General features: G+C 38.0%; 1 protein-coding gene across 1 annotated transcript in view; it reads right to left on the bottom strand.

Annotated features, from left to right (window-relative positions):
* UMPS (uridine monophosphate synthetase) overlaps window positions 1–16,231 on the bottom strand; it is a 48,995-nt gene that overhangs the window by 29,030 nt on the left and 3,734 nt on the right. The gene's annotated exons all lie outside the window — the stretch shown is intronic.

Genomic DNA, 16,231 nt, shown 5'->3' with positions numbered 1-16,231 from the left:
AACAACATGACAGTAAAAACCTAGCAAAAGGAAAGTCTCAAACTTGGGCTAGAAAAATATAAATGCCTTGTTGTTAAATTATCCTCTACACAAATCCCAGTTTACAAAAAAAAATATACATAAAAACACAAGAATTAATCTACTTGGCTAGACTCAGGGCTGCTTCAAGGGCAGCATGGAATGTGTCAGGAAAGGCTATGATATTGACCCTGAGACCAAGCATCACACTTAGGCTTCACAGTTGTCCTCAGTAGTTCATTATGCTTTGAGTATCTAAATCCATCAGCCTTATTTTCCCAACACAAGTTTTCAATTAAGAAGCTTTACAAGAGAAATTAAGAAAACAATTGCATCAGGACTCATCTGGTGAATGAGTGGCTAAGACTTGGTGCTCCCAATGCAGGGGACCCAGGTTCTATCCCTGGCTGGGGAACTAGATCCCACATGCCACAGCTAAAGATCCTGCATGCTGTATCTAAAGATCCACATGCCGCAACAAAGATCAAAGGTCCCATGTGCCACAACTGAGACCCAGTGCAGTCAAATAAATACAAACATTTAAAAAGAAAACAATTGCATTATGAAGAATAAAACACCTACAAATAAATTTAACCAAGGAAGTGAAAGACTTGCACACTAAAAATATTAGATTAAAAAAAAAACTGAAGGTGGCATAAGTAAATGGAAGAATATTCCAGGCTCATGGATCAGAAGAATTAAATGTTAAAATGTCCACACTATCCAAAGCAATATACAAACTCAATACAATTTCTATATAATTACAATGGCACTTTTCACAGAAACGGAACAATCCTAAAATTGTACGGAACTACAAAAGACCCAAGATAGCCAAAACAATCTTGAAAAAGAACAAAGCTAGAGGCATCATGCTCCTTGATTTCAGACTATATTACAAAGTAATAGTAATCAAGACAATATGGTATTGGCATAAAAATAGACACACAGGTCAACAGAACAGAATAGAGCCCAGAAATAAAGCTACACATGTATGTTCAATTAATACACATTAAAGGAGCCAAGGATATAAAACGGGAAAAGGATGTCTCTTCACCAAACAGGTTTGGGGCACACTAGACTACTATATCTTATACCATACATAAAAATTAACTCAGAATGGATTAATGACTTGAATGTTAAGACATGAAAAAAAAAAAAAAGACATGAAATCATAAAATTCCTAGAAAAAAACAAGTGGTAAGTTCCTTGACATTGGTCTTAGCAATGATTTTTTTTGGATTTGACACCAAAAGGGAAGGCAACAATACCAAAAATAAACAAGTGGGAAAGTGGTTCAAGACTGCAGAGTAAGAATATCCTGAACTCACCTCCTCTCATTGACACAATTCTATAACTCACTATGAACAGTTCCCTCTCAATGAATCTGAGAACTAGCAGAACAGCTACATCACAACAAAGGATAAAAAGGCCTATCAAGATAGGTAGAAGAGTTAGACACAGTCCCCTCAAAACTCCATCCCCACTTCAGCAACCTGTAAGCAACAGGGAGCTCACAAAAACCGAACCTCCCCCTGACGCCCTACATCAGTCACCCTAACCTGGGAACCTGCACCAGACAGATGAGCTCTCAAAACACTTGGCTTTGAAAACCAACAGCGTTTAGATCCAGGAAAACCACATGGATGCAGGGAATGGAGATTTGCTCCTAAATGGACTGTGAGGAGACTCACTCACCCTGGGACCCGGCTAAAGGGCAGCAGCTTGAAAAGAGCCCAGATCATATATGAAGTAAATTCATTTGGTAATCTTAAAAACTCTGCCGGAATGTCACCGTTGGAGCTCTCTCCAGGTATGGAAGCACTAGCAGGCATCATTTTTACACTCTCTCACTTCCTAATGCCTTCCCCACACGCCTCTTCCCAGCACCCCAGAGGCAGCAGGGGAATGCACCATTTCCCCATGCTTCTGCAACAGCATAACAGCATGTTCCCCATCCCCACCAGTCCTGCAGCCATGGCAGCAGTGTGGATACACACCAAGCCAGCAGGCATATGCAGCCCAAACAGGGGACACTACCGGAGTGTGTACTCTGGTTGCAAAGGGGCATTTCATTTCTGGGCTCCACAGGTGTGAAACAGTAGGATATACAGTTTGAGAAATAACCAAGAACTACGGCAAGGTTAAAGGGTAAGTAAGGTTCATTTCCAACGTGGGGCCATCCCATCAAGACTGGAAGAGATAACTGTGTCACCTAACACATGGAAACAAACACAGAGTCAAGCAAATTGAGAACAGAGATATATGTTCCAAACAACAGAAAAAGATAAATCTCAAAGAAAAATTCTTAATGAAAAACCTAAGTAATTTACCTGATAAAGAACTTAAAGTAATGGTCATAAAGATGCTCACCAAAAATAGGAAAAAGAATAGATGAACTTGAAAAAAGAGAAAATGCAAAAATATACCAGAGAAATCAAAGAGCTGAAAAATACAATAACTTATCTGAAAAACACACTAAAGGGGTTCAAAAACAGACTAGATAAAGCAGAAAGATTAGTAATCTGGAAGACAGGGCAGTGGAACTCACCCAAACAGGGCAGCAATAAGCAAAACACCAGAATTTTAAAAAGCAAAAACAGTCTAGGAGACCAAGGGAATAATATTGAGAAGAATAATGATTCCCAGTTTAAGATAGTGGAGTAGAAGGATGTGCACTCATCTCCTGTGAGAACACCCAAATTGTAACTAGCTGTTGAACAATCACTGACAGGACACTGGAACCCACCAAAAACAGATACCCCACGTCCAAAGACAAAGCAGCAGCAGTAGGAAGACAGCAGGAGAGGCACAATCACGATGAAACCAAATCCCATACCCGCCAGGAGGGTGATCCACAGACTAGAGAACAATAATGCCAAAAAGTTTTCCCACTGTTATGAAGTTTCTGAACACCACTTCAGGCTTCCCAGCCTGGGGATCTGACAAAGGGAGTGGAAATCCCCAGGGAATCTGGCCTCAAAGGCCAGTGGGCTTTGCTTATAGGACTTCCACAGGACTAGGGGAAACATCGGCTCCACTCTTGGAGGGCACAAACAAAATCTTGCAAGAACAAAGAACCAGAAAAAAAGCACTGACCCCACTAGAGACTGAACCAAACTACCTGATAGTGTTGGAGAGCCTCCTGTGGAGGCGTGAGTCAGCAGGGGCTCACCACAGGGACAGGGGCACCAGTCTGGAAGGTCCCCCTTGGTGGTTGCCATTAACCTTACCAGCTGAGCTATTTGAAGTCCTAAAAGAAGATGCTGTTCAAGTGCTGCACTCAATATGCCAGCAAATTTGGAAATCTCAGCAGTGGCCACAGGACTGGAAATGGTCAGTTTTCATTCCAATCCCAAAGAAGGGCAATGACAAAGAATGTTCAAACTACCACACAATTGCACATATCTCACATGCTAGCAAAGTAATGCTCAAAATTCTCCAAGCTAGGTTTCAACGGTACATTAATTGAGAACTGCTAGATGGTCAAGCTGGATTTAGAAAAGGCAGAGGAACCAGAGATCAAATAGCCAACATTCGCTGGAACACTGATAAAGCAAGAGAATTCCAGAAAAACATCTACTTCTCCTTCATTGACTACACTAAAGCCTTTGACTGTGTGGATCACAACAAACTGCGGAAAACTCTTAAAGAGATGGGAATACCTGCCTCCTGCGAAATCTGTACACAGGTCAAGAAACAAGTTAGAACCGGACATGGAACAACAGACTGGTTCCAAATTGGGAAAGCAGAATATTAAGGCTGCATATTGTCATCCTGCTTATTTAACATACACGCAGAGTACATCATGTGAAATGCCAGGCTGGATGAAGCACAAACTGGAATCAAGACTGCTAGGAGAAATAGCAATAACCTCAGACATGCAGATGACACCACCCTTATGGCAGAAAGCAAAGAACTAAAGAGCTTCTTGATGAAGATGAAAGAAGAGAGTGAAAAAGTTGGCTTAAAATTCAACATTCAAAAAACTAAGGTCATGGCATCGGTCCCATCACTTCATGGCAAATAGATGGGGAAATAATGGAAACAGTGACAGACTTAATTTTGTTGGGCTCCAAACTCACTGCAGATGGTGACTGCAGCCATGAAATTAAAAGATGCTTGCTCCTTAGAAGAAAAGCTATAAGTAACCTAGACAGCATATTAAAAAGCAGAAAGTGAAAGAGGAGAGTGAAAAAGTTGGCTTAAAGCTCAACATTCAGAAAACTAAGACCATGGCATCTGGTCCCATCACTTCATGGCAAATAGATGGGGAAACAGTGGCTGACTTTATTTTTTTGGGCTCCAAAATCACTGCAGATGGTGACTGCAGCCATGAAATTAAGACACTTACTCCTTGGAAGGAAAGTTATGACCAACCTAGACAGCATATTAAAAAGCAGAGACATTACTTTGTCAACAAAGGTCCGTCTAGTCAAGGCTATGGTTTTTCCAGTGGTCATGTATGGATGTGAGAGTTGGACTATAAAGAAAGCTGAGTGCTGAAGAATTGATGCTTTTGAACTGTGATGTTGGAGAAGACTCTTGAGAGTCCCTTGGACTGCAAGGAGATCCAACCAGTCCATCCTAAAGGAGATCAGTCCTGGGTGTTCACTGGAAGGACTGATGTTGAAGCTGAAACTCCAGTACTTTGGCCACCTGATGCAAAGAGCTGACTCACTGGAAAAGACCCTGATGCTGGGAAAGATTGAGGGCAGGAGGAGAAGGGGACAGCAGAAGATGAGACAGTTGGATGGCGTCAGCGACAGATGGACATGGGTTTGGGTGGACTCTGGGAGTTGGTGATGGACAGGGAGGCCTGGCGTGCTGGGTTCATGGAGTTGCAAAGAGTCGGACACGAGTGAGCGACTGAACTGAACTTTGCTGACAAAGGTCTGTATAGTTAAAGCTATGGTTTTTCCAGGAGTCATGTATGGATGTGAGAGTTGGACCATACAGAAGGCTGATCACTGAAGAATTGATGCTTTTGGACTGTGGTGTTGGAGAAGGTTCTTGAGAGTCCCTTGGACTGCAAGGAGATCCAACCAGTCCATCCTAAAGGAAATCAGTCCTGAATATTCACTGGAAGGACTGATGCTGAAGCTGAAGCTCCAATACTTTGGCCACGTGATGCAAAGAGCCAACTCACTGTAAAAAACCCTAATGCTGGGCAAGATTAAAGGCAGGAGGAGAAGGGGATGACAGAGGATGAGATGGTTAGATGGCATCACTGACTCAATGGACGTGAATTTGAGCAAGCTCTACGAGATGGTGAAGGACAGGGAAGCCTGGCGTGCTATAGTCCATGGGGTGGCAAAGAGTCAGACATGACTGAGCAACTAAACACTGGTGGGCAGACAGAAGAAGCAAGAAGAAGCACAGTCCCACAGTGGCTAAAGGAAAAAGCATATTACAGAGTTAATCATGATGAAAAAGTAAAAAGTTATGTCCCAGATGAAGGGACAAGATAAAACCCCAGAAAAACAACTAAATGAAGTGGAGATAGGCAACCTTCCAGAAAAAGAATTCAGAATAATGATAGTGAAGATGATCCAGGATCTCTGGAAAACAATGGGGAAGATGCAAGAATACCAAAGACCTACTAAAACTAAAGAACAAACAAACAGATGAAAAATACACTAGAAGGAATCAGCAGCAGAATAAGGCAGAAGAATGAATAAATGATCTGGAGGACAGACTAGTGGAAATCACTGCTGTAGAACAGAATACAGAAAAAAGAATGAAAAGAAATGAAGACACTGTAAGAGACCTCTGGGATAACATTAAACAACCAACATTTGCATTATAGGGGTCCTAGAAGGAGAAGAGAGAAAGGACCTGAGCAATATCTGGAGAGATAATAGCTGAAAACATCCCTAAATTGTGAAAGGAAATAGTCAACCAAGCCGAAGAAGCACAGAATCCCAGGCAGGATAAACCCAGGGAGGAACACACCAAGACACATAGTAGTCAAACTGACAAAAATTAAAGACAAAGATAAAATATTAAAAGCAACAAGGAAAAAACAACAAATAACATACAAGGGAACTCCTATCAGGCTATCAGCTGATTTTTCAACAGAAACTCTACAAGCCAGAAAGGAATGTCACAGTATATTTAAAGTGATGAAAGGAAGAACCTACAACCAAGAATACTCTATCCACCAAGTCTCTCATTCAGATTTGATGGAGAAACCAAAAACTTTCCAGACAAGCAAAAGTTAAGAGAATTCAGGACTACCAAACCAGCTTTACAACAAATGTTAAAGGAACTTCTCTAGGCAGCAAACACAACAGAAGGAAAAGACCTACAGAACATAAACCCAAGATAATTAAGAAAATGGTAATATGATCATATACATCAATTAATTACCTTAAATGTAAATGGATTATGTGCACCAACCAAAGACACAGACTGGCTGCGTTGATGAAAACAAAGGCACGTATGTACTTCCACTTACCATATCACTCTGCCTGACCCCCCAAATTGTATCTATTTTATATTGTTAAGTTAATCATGTTCCCGTGTAATTATCTTCTATTTTTGGTCTGGTTATTGATTATGAAAACTGATAAAACATCTTTTACTATTATGATTATGTAAGTATTACTCACTTAATACTATTGGATCATGACTAGTCAACAGAAAAAATAACTCTACATCACCAAAACTACAATTTAACAGAGAAAACTATAATCACTTTTCAAAATCCAGATGCATATCAGAATTATCTTGAAACTCTGAAAAATACAAATGCCCAGGTATCGCTTTTTTTTTCTCCAGAGGTCCAGGTATGTTAAAAAAAAAAAAAAAAGTTCTGTCCCCTTTCCCAGGGTATCAGCTCATTCGAGTCTCATCTTTGATAATTAAGAGTAGGTAGAGACTTCCCTGGTGGTCCAGTGGCTAAGACTTCATCTTCCAATGCAAAGGGTGCAGGTTCAATTCCTGGTAGATGAGTTAATAATCCCACCACCAAAAATCCAAAACATAAAACAGAAACAGTATTGTAACAAATTCAAGAGACTTTAAAAATGGTCCAAATTAAAAAAAAAAAAGAGTAGGTCACTCATCCCTCTCTTAAGCAGGACTTCATGTATGAAAGTGAAACAACTGTCAACGGTTAGGTGATTCTTCTATTTCTTTCTATACATATGGAATTTGCTCACATGACATTTTAAAATTCTGCTTCAGTCCCACACATTATTCAAAATGTCCATCATACTAAAAAAGCTGAAAGAATCCCAAAGGACATATAACTTTAGGTGGGAAAAAACTGCACCGCTTATTTTAATACCAATGATCATTTTTTAGACACCAAGACCTTCTAACAGATTCTAATTCCAAGGAATCCCAAGCTCCCTAGAAGTCGTCCTGCCTCCTGTCTTGACTATCTTAATTAACATAGTCCTTTCCTACCCAGAGGCTTGGATACACAAGGATTTTCTTTTCTCCCTGCTCTCAGCCCAGGGCCTCTGCCAGGAGTTTTCACCACTTGTGCGACAAAGGGTGAGCCCAGATGCTTACTGTTTAGAGCTCTTCCTTTTCCCTTCTTGGATATAACTGAGAAAAAAAAAAAAAAACTAAGGAGGCAACATCCCAGTGAGTGGATGTTTCTCATTTAGATCTAAAAAAATCTCCATCCCAATAAACAAGCCCTTCACAAACTACCAATCAGAAAAACTGCTAGCCATTGCCAAGCACATAGTAGGCATCTGTTCAATAATGAAGAAATGAATGAATGAATCTAAAGAAAAAAAAATATTGAGGAGAACATTCACATTATATGCTATATGTATAACAACTGTAAATACGTATATACTGAACATAGGAGCACATCAATATATAAGGCAAATGTTAACAGCCATAAAAGGAGAAATCGACAGTTACACAATAATAGTGGGGGACTTTAACACCCCACTTACATCAACAGAGATGGTCCAGACAGAATATCAATAAGGAAACACATGTCTTAAATGACACATTGGACCACACTGATTTAATTGATATTTATAAGAACATCCCATCCAAAATACACATTCTCAAGTGCACATGGAATATTCTCCAGGATTTATCACATGCTGGACCACAAAGCAAGCCACAGTAAGTTTAAGAAGACTGAAATCATATCAAGCATCTTTTCCCATCACAACAGTATGAGATTAGAAATACACTAAGACAAAAAACTGTAAAAAACACAAACATGTGGAAGCTAAACAATATGTTACTAAACAACTCACTTAAGAAATCAAAGAATAAACAACTAGAGACAAGAGAAAACAAAAACACAGACTTGCCTGGTGTTCTAATGGTTAAGAATTCGCCTGCCAGTGCAGGGGACACGGGTTGATCCCTGGTCTGGGAAAATCCCACATACAGTGGAGCAACTAAACCAGTGTGCCACGCTACTGAAGCCCTCATGCCTAGAGCCCGTGCTCCACGAGAGAAACCACTGCAAGAAGAAGCCCGTGCAGCTCAGAGTAGCCCCCACTCACCAAAACCAGAGAAAGCCCATGGACAGCAATGAAGACTTGGTGCAGCCTAAAAATATACAAATTAAAAAAAAAAGATTCAAAATCTATGGGACGCAGCAAAAGCAGTTCTAAGAGGAGAAATTATAGCAATACCATCTTACCTCAGGAAACAAGAAAAATCTCAATTAAATGACCTAACTTTACACATAAAGCAAACTAGAGAAAGAAAAACGAACAAAACCCAAAGTTAGTAGAAAGAAATCATAAAGATCAGGGCAGAAATAAATGAAATAGAGATGAAGACAACAATAGAAAAGACCAATGAAACTAAAAGCTGGTTGTTTGAAAAAGTAAACAAAATTGATACACCTTTCAAGGAAAAAGGGGAAAGGGCTCAAATCAATAAAATTAGAAATGAAAAAGAAGTTACAATGGACACCAAGGAAATGCAAAGGATCATGAGAGTACTATAAGCAACTATAAGTTAATAAAATGAACCATTAGAAGAAATTAACAATTCTTAAAAAGGTTTCCCAAGACTGAATGAGGAAGATATAGAAAGCATGAACAGACCAATCACAAGTACTGAAATGGAAACTGTGAGTAAAAAACTAACAAAAGTCCGTGACCAGATGACTTCACAGGCCAATTCTTATCAAATTTAGAGAAGAGTTAACACCTATTCTTCTCAAACTGTTCCAAAAAATGGCAGAGGAAGGAACACTTCCAAACCAAACTCATTCAATGTGGCCACCATCACCCTGATACCAAAATCAGAGAATGATAACACAAAAAAATAAAATTACAGGCCAACACCACTGATGAACATAGACGTAAAAATCCTCAACAAAATACTGGAAAACCAAATCCAGCAATACATTAAAAGGATCATACACCATGATGAACTGGGATTTATCCCAGTGATGGAAGGATTTTTGAATATCTGCAAATCAATCAGTATGATACATCGCATCAACAAATTGAATACAAATGACATGATCATCTCAGTAGATGCAGAAAAATCTTCTCACAAAATCCAATACCTATTTATTTTAAAAACTCTCCGCAAAATGAGAATAAAGGGAATATACCTCAACATGATAAAGACCATATATGACAAAGCTAACATAATACTCAAGAGTTAGGAGCTGAAAGCATCGTTCTAAGATCAGGAACAAGACGATGTCCACTCTCACCACCTTTCTTCAACAGTTTCGGAAGTCCTCGCCATAGCAATCACAGAAGAAAAAGAAATAAATAGCATCGAAATTGGAAAACCAGTAAAACTGTCACTGATCTCAGATGACATATTCTACATAGAAAACTCTAAACATGCCACCAGAAAACTACTAGAGCTCATCAATGAATCTGGTAAAGTTGGAGAATACAAAATTAATACACAGAAATCTCTTGCATTTTTACATACCTAACAACAGGAAGTGATGACCAAAACCACTCCCAAGAAAAAGAAATGCAACAAGGCAATGGTTGTCTGAGGAGGCCTTACAAACAGCTGAGAAAAGAAGATAAGTAAAAGGCAAAAGAGAAAAGGGAGGATACACCCATCTGAATGCAGACTTCCAAGAACAGCAAGGAGAGAGAAGAAAGCCTTCTCAAGCGAAAAAAACAAAGATCATGGCATCTGGTCCCATCACTTCACGGCAAACAGATGGGGAAACAATGGAAACAGTTACCGACTTTATTTTCTTGGGCTCCAAAGTCACTGTGGACAGTGACTGCAGTCATGAAATTAAAAGATGCTTGCTCCTTGGAAGAAAAGCTGTGACAAACCTAGACAGCATATTAAAAAGCAGAGACATTACTAACAAAGGTCCATCTAGTTAAAGCTATGGTTTTTCCAGTAGTCATGTACAGATGTGAGAGCTGGACCATAAAGAAAGCTGAGCATTAAAGAATTGACGCTTTTGGACTGTGGTGTTGGAGAAGACTCTTGAGAGTCCCTTGGACTGCAAGGAGATCAAAACAGTCCACCCTAAAGGAAATCAACCCTGAACATTCATTGGAAGGACTGATGTTGAAGCTAAAGCCTCAATACTCTGGCCACCTGATGCAAACAGCCAACTCACTGGAGGAAACTCTGATGCTGGGAAAGACTGAGGGCAGGAGGAGAAGGGGTGACAGAGGAGAGAATAGCTGGATGGCATTATTGATTCAATGGACATGAGTTTGAGCAAATTCTAGGAGTTAGTCAAGGGAAGCCTGGCATGCTGCAGTCCATGGGGTAGAAAAGACTCAGACATAACTGAGGAACTGAACAACAACAAAAAATCAGGAAGAGAAATTAAAAAAACAATTGCATTTACCATCACATCAGAAAGAGTAAAATACTAGAACTTCTTTGGTGGTCCAGTAGTTAAGATTCATACTTCTAATGCCAAGGGACACAGATTCAATTCCTAGTCAGGGAACTAAGATCCCACATGCCACCTGGTGTGGCCAATTATATATATATATATATATATATACACACACACACACACACACATATTTATATATAGTCTTATTTTTGCTTAAAAATAAAAAGAATAAAATACCTAGGAACAAACCTAAGGAGACAAAAATCTCAACTCTGAAAACTAAGATGGTGATGGAAGAAATCAGAGATGACACATGCTCTTGGAATACTGTCAAAATAACTATACTACCTAAGGCAATCCACAGACACAGTGCAATCCCTACCAAACTACTGATGGCATTTTTCACAGAACTAGAACAAAAAAAAAAAATTAATTTGTGTGAAGACACCAAAGACCCCAAATAGCCAAAGCAACCACAAGTACAAAAAACAATGAGGTCAGGCTCCCTGACCTTAGACTATACTACAAAACTGCAGTATGACACTGTCATAAAAATACAGATCAATGAAACTGGACACAAAATCCAGAAATAAACACATGCATTTATGGTAAATTAATCTTTGAGAAAGAAGGCAAGACTATATATGTAATGGAGAAAAGACAGTCTCTTCAATAAGTGGTCCTGGGCAAATTGGACAGCTATATGTAGTGATGAAATTGGCACTCTCTTTAATATCATATACAAATATAAACTCAAAATGTATTAAAGACTTAAATGTAAGACGATACTATAAAACTCTTACAGGAAAACATATGCGGAACACTCTTTGACATACATTGCAGCAGTATCTTTTTCAATCCATTTCCTAAAGTAATGGAAATAAAATAAAAATTAAATAAATGTGACCTAATTAAACTCAGAAGTTTGTGCACAACAAAGGAAATCATAAACAAAATGAAACAACAACCCACAGAATAGGAGACTGTATTTGCAAACCATGAAACTGGCAAGGAATTAATCTCCAAAATTTACAAACACCTCATGCAACTCAGTATCAAAGAAACACAATCAAAAAACGGGCAGAAGACCTAAACAGACATTTCTCCCAAGAAGACATACTGATGACCAAGAGATACATAAAAAGATGCTCAACACTGCTAATTATTAGGGAAATGCAAATCAAAACTACAATGAGATATCACCTCACATCAGTCAAAACAGAATGGCTATCATCAAAAAGGTTACAAACAATAAATACTAGAGAGGGCTTGGAGAAAGGGAACCCTCCTATGCTTTTGGTGGGAATGGATATTGGTACAGCCACTATAGAAAACAGTATGGACATTCCTTAAAAAACTAAAAGTATATATAGTTATGACATTATCCAGCAATCCCACTCATGAGCATAGATCCAGAGAAAACCTCAAAAGGATCCATGCACCCCAATGTTCGCTGCTGTGTTATTCACAATATCCAAGAAATGGAAGTAACCTAAGTGCCCATCAACAGATAAATGGATAAAGATGCGGTACATATATACAATGGAATATTAGCAATTAAAAAGAATGAAATAATGCCATTTGCAGTAATATGGATGGACCTGGAGATTATCACACCAAGTGAAGTAAGTTAGACAGAAAAAGACAAATCATATGATAGACCTTATATTCAGAATCTAAAAAAAAATATACAAATGAACTTATTTACAAAACACAGACTCAGACTACAAAACCAACATATGATTATCAGAGGGAAAGATGAGGGGAGGGATAAACTGGGAGTCTGGAACATATACGCACTGCTATATTTAAAAGAGATCACCAGCAAGAACCTATTGTATCGCACAGGCAACTCTGCTCAATATTCCATAATAACCTAACTGGGAGAAGAATCTGAAAAAGAGCAGACACATGTGTACATGTATAACCGAATCACTTTGCTGTACACCTGGAACTAGCACAACACTGTTAATCAACTATGCCACCAATATAAAACAAAAACATTTAAAAAAAAAGGAAGAATGACTGAAAGCTTTCTTAACTCGGGGATGGAAACAGACATCCAGAATTAGGAGTGTTCGAAAGAAGATGAACCCCAAAAAACCTGAATGTAATTAAAATGTCAAAAATTAAAGACAAGGGGAGAATCTTAAAAGTAGCAAGGAAGAAACAACTTGTATGCAAGAGAACAACCCCCCTACCCCATTAAGGGTATCAGTAGATTTCTCAGCAAAAACTTTGCAGGCCAGAAGGAAGTGGCATGATATATTCAAAGTGCTCAAAGGAAAACACTTCCAACCAAGAATGCTCTAGACCAAATGGACTTAATAGAGAACATTCCATCCCAAAGCAATAGAATACACATTCTTTAAGTGTACCTGAAAGATTCTCAAGGATAGATCACATGTTAGACCACAAAACAATTCTCAAGAAATTTAAGAAGACTGAAATCATATCAAGTATCTTTCTGACCACAATGGCATGAAACTGGAACTCAGTTACATGAAGGAAACAAGAGAAATCTCAAATATATAAAGATTAAACAATATGCTATGGAACAACCAGTAGGTCAATAAAAAAATCAAAGGACAATTAAAAAAAAAAAAACCCTTAAGTCAAATGAAAACTAAAAGAAAACATACAGAAGTCTATAAGATTCAGCAAAAGCAGTTTTAAGAGCAAAGTTTATAATGATACAGGCCTACCTCAAGAAATAAGAAAAATTTCAAATAAACAACCTAACTTTATGCCTAAACAAAGCAGAAAAAGAAGAACAAATGAAGCCCAAAGGTAGCAGAAAGAAGGAAATAAAGATCACAGTGGAAATAAATGGAGACCAAAAAGACAATTGAAATAAATGAACTAATAATTGGTTCTTGAACCAAAATTGATAAACCTTTAGCTAAAGTACCAGGAAAAAAAGAGGACTCAAATCAATAAAATCAGAAATGAAAGAGAACACACACCTGATACCAAAGAAATAAAAGGCTCATAAGAGGTTACTATGAACAACTATAAATCAATAAATAACCTGGGAAAATGGATAAGTTCCTAGAAATATACAGTCTCCCAAGACTGAAACATAATTAGAAAATATGAATAAACAGATAATAAGGAGAATTAATAATGAACAAACAGACAGACAACTCACAACAAACGAAAGTTTAAGACCGGATGCCTTCATTGCTGAATTTTACTATTCAAAAAAGATTTAATTCCTATCCTCTTCCAATTCTTCCAAAACATTAAAAAGAGGAGGGAATGTCCCCAAACTTCTTTTACCAGGCCAGCATTACACTGATACCAAAACCAGACAAGGACACATACAAAAAAAGTACAGGTCAATATTGATAATGAATTTAGATGTACAAACCTTCAACAAAACATTTGCAAACCAAATTCAACAATGCATAAAGAAGATAATAAGCTATGATCAAGCAGGATTTATCTCAGGGATACAAGGATGGTTCAACACTACAAATCAATGTGATACATCACATTAACAAAATGAAGGATAAAAATCATATGGTCACCTCAATAGGTACAGAAAAAGCCCTTGATAAAATTCAACAACCATTGATAAAGACCGAACAATGGGTAGAGATGGAATAATAAAGGCGATATGACAGGCCCACAGCTAATCATACTCAATGGTGAAAAGCTGAAAGCTATTTCCTTAGGGTCAGAAACATGACAAAGATGCTCCTTCCTGCCACTTTTTACTCAACACAGTACTGGAAGCTCCAGTCAGAGCAATTAGGCAGGAAAAAAAGAAATGAAAGGCATCCACATTGGAAAGGAAGGAGTAACTAAGTGGTGGGTCACTAAGTTGGTCCGACTCTTGCGACCCCATGGACTGTAGCCTGCCAGGCTCCTCTGTCCATGGGATTCTCCAAACAAGAATACTGGAGTGGGCTGCCATTTCCTTCTCCAAACTAAGTGGATGACATGATTTTATATTTAGAAAACCATAAAGACTTGACAAAAAATTGTTAGAATAAACCAACTCAGTAAAGTTGCAAGGTACAAAATCAATACACAAAAATCTGTTGTTTTTACAGACTAACAACAAACTGTCAGAGAAATTAAGAAGACAATGCCATAAACAACTGCCTCAAAAAGAACAAAGTACCTAAGAATAAATTTAACCAAGGAGGTGAAAGACCTGACGCTAAAAAGTATAAGACACTAATGAACAAAATTGAACATGACACAAACTAAGATATTCCATGCTCATATTTGGAAGAATTAATATTGTAAAAATGTCCACATTACTCAAAGCAATCTGCAGATTCAATGCAATCCCTATCAAAAATCCAATAGTACTTTTCACAGAAATAAAACAATCCTAAAATTTCTTTGGAACCATAAAAGATCCTATTATAGCCAAAGCAACCTTGAGAAAGAAAAATAAAGGTGGAGACTTCACACTCCTTGATTTCAAACTATATTAATAAAGCTATCATGGTCAAAACTAATTGGCATAAAAACAAATAAACAGATCAACAGAACAGAGAGCCTAAAAATAAACCCAAGCATATATTTCAATTAACTTACGAGAAAGGAGCCAAGAATGCACAATGGGAAAGGACAGTCTCTTTAATAACAAACTGTTGGTAAAACAGGACAACCACACGCAAAAGAATGAAACTGGACCATTATAATACACCATGCATAAAAAAATTAACTCAAAATGGATTAAACGTGAATGTAAGACCTGAAAACATAAAACTCCTAGAATAACACACAGCTGGTAAGCTCCCTGACATCAGTCTTGGTGACTTTTCTTCGGATCTCACTTCAAAGGCAAAGACAACAAAAGTAAAAATAAACAAATGGGACTATATCAAACTAAAGAGTTTCCACAGAACAAAGGAAGCCATCAGCAACACTCCCTCCCCCCAAAAGAGTACCCTTCTGAACTGCAGAAGATATTTGCAAATTATATTTCTGAAAAGGGATTAGTATCTAAAATATATTAAAAAATTCACATAGCTCAATAACAAAAAATGATCTGATCAAAAAAATCGGCATAGGATCTGAATAGACATTTTTTCCAAACAAGACAAATAGCCCAGAAGCATATGAAAAGATGCTCAAAATCACTAATAATCAGGGAAATGCAAATCAAAACCACAATGAGATATCAAATAGCTATTACCAAAAGAACAAGAAATAGTAAGTTTTGGTGAGGATGCAAAGGAAATAAAACCCTTCTGTACTTATGGTAGGAACGATAATTGGTGCAGCCACTGTGGAAAGTAATATGGAGGTTCCTCAAAAAGTTAAAAACAGAACTCCCATGTCATCCAGCAAGTCCACTTCTGGATATTTACCTAAGGGAAATGAAAACACTACCTTAAAAAGATATCTGCACCCCCATGTTCACCGGAGCATTATTTACAATAGCCAAGATGTGGAAACAAC

This window comes from Cervus canadensis, chromosome 7 (assembly GCF_019320065.1).
Source record: "Cervus canadensis isolate Bull #8, Minnesota chromosome 7, ASM1932006v1, whole genome shotgun sequence".
Lineage (NCBI taxonomy): Eukaryota > Metazoa > Chordata > Mammalia > Artiodactyla > Cervidae > Cervus > Cervus canadensis.
This window is presented reverse-complemented; position numbering and strand designations above follow the sequence as displayed.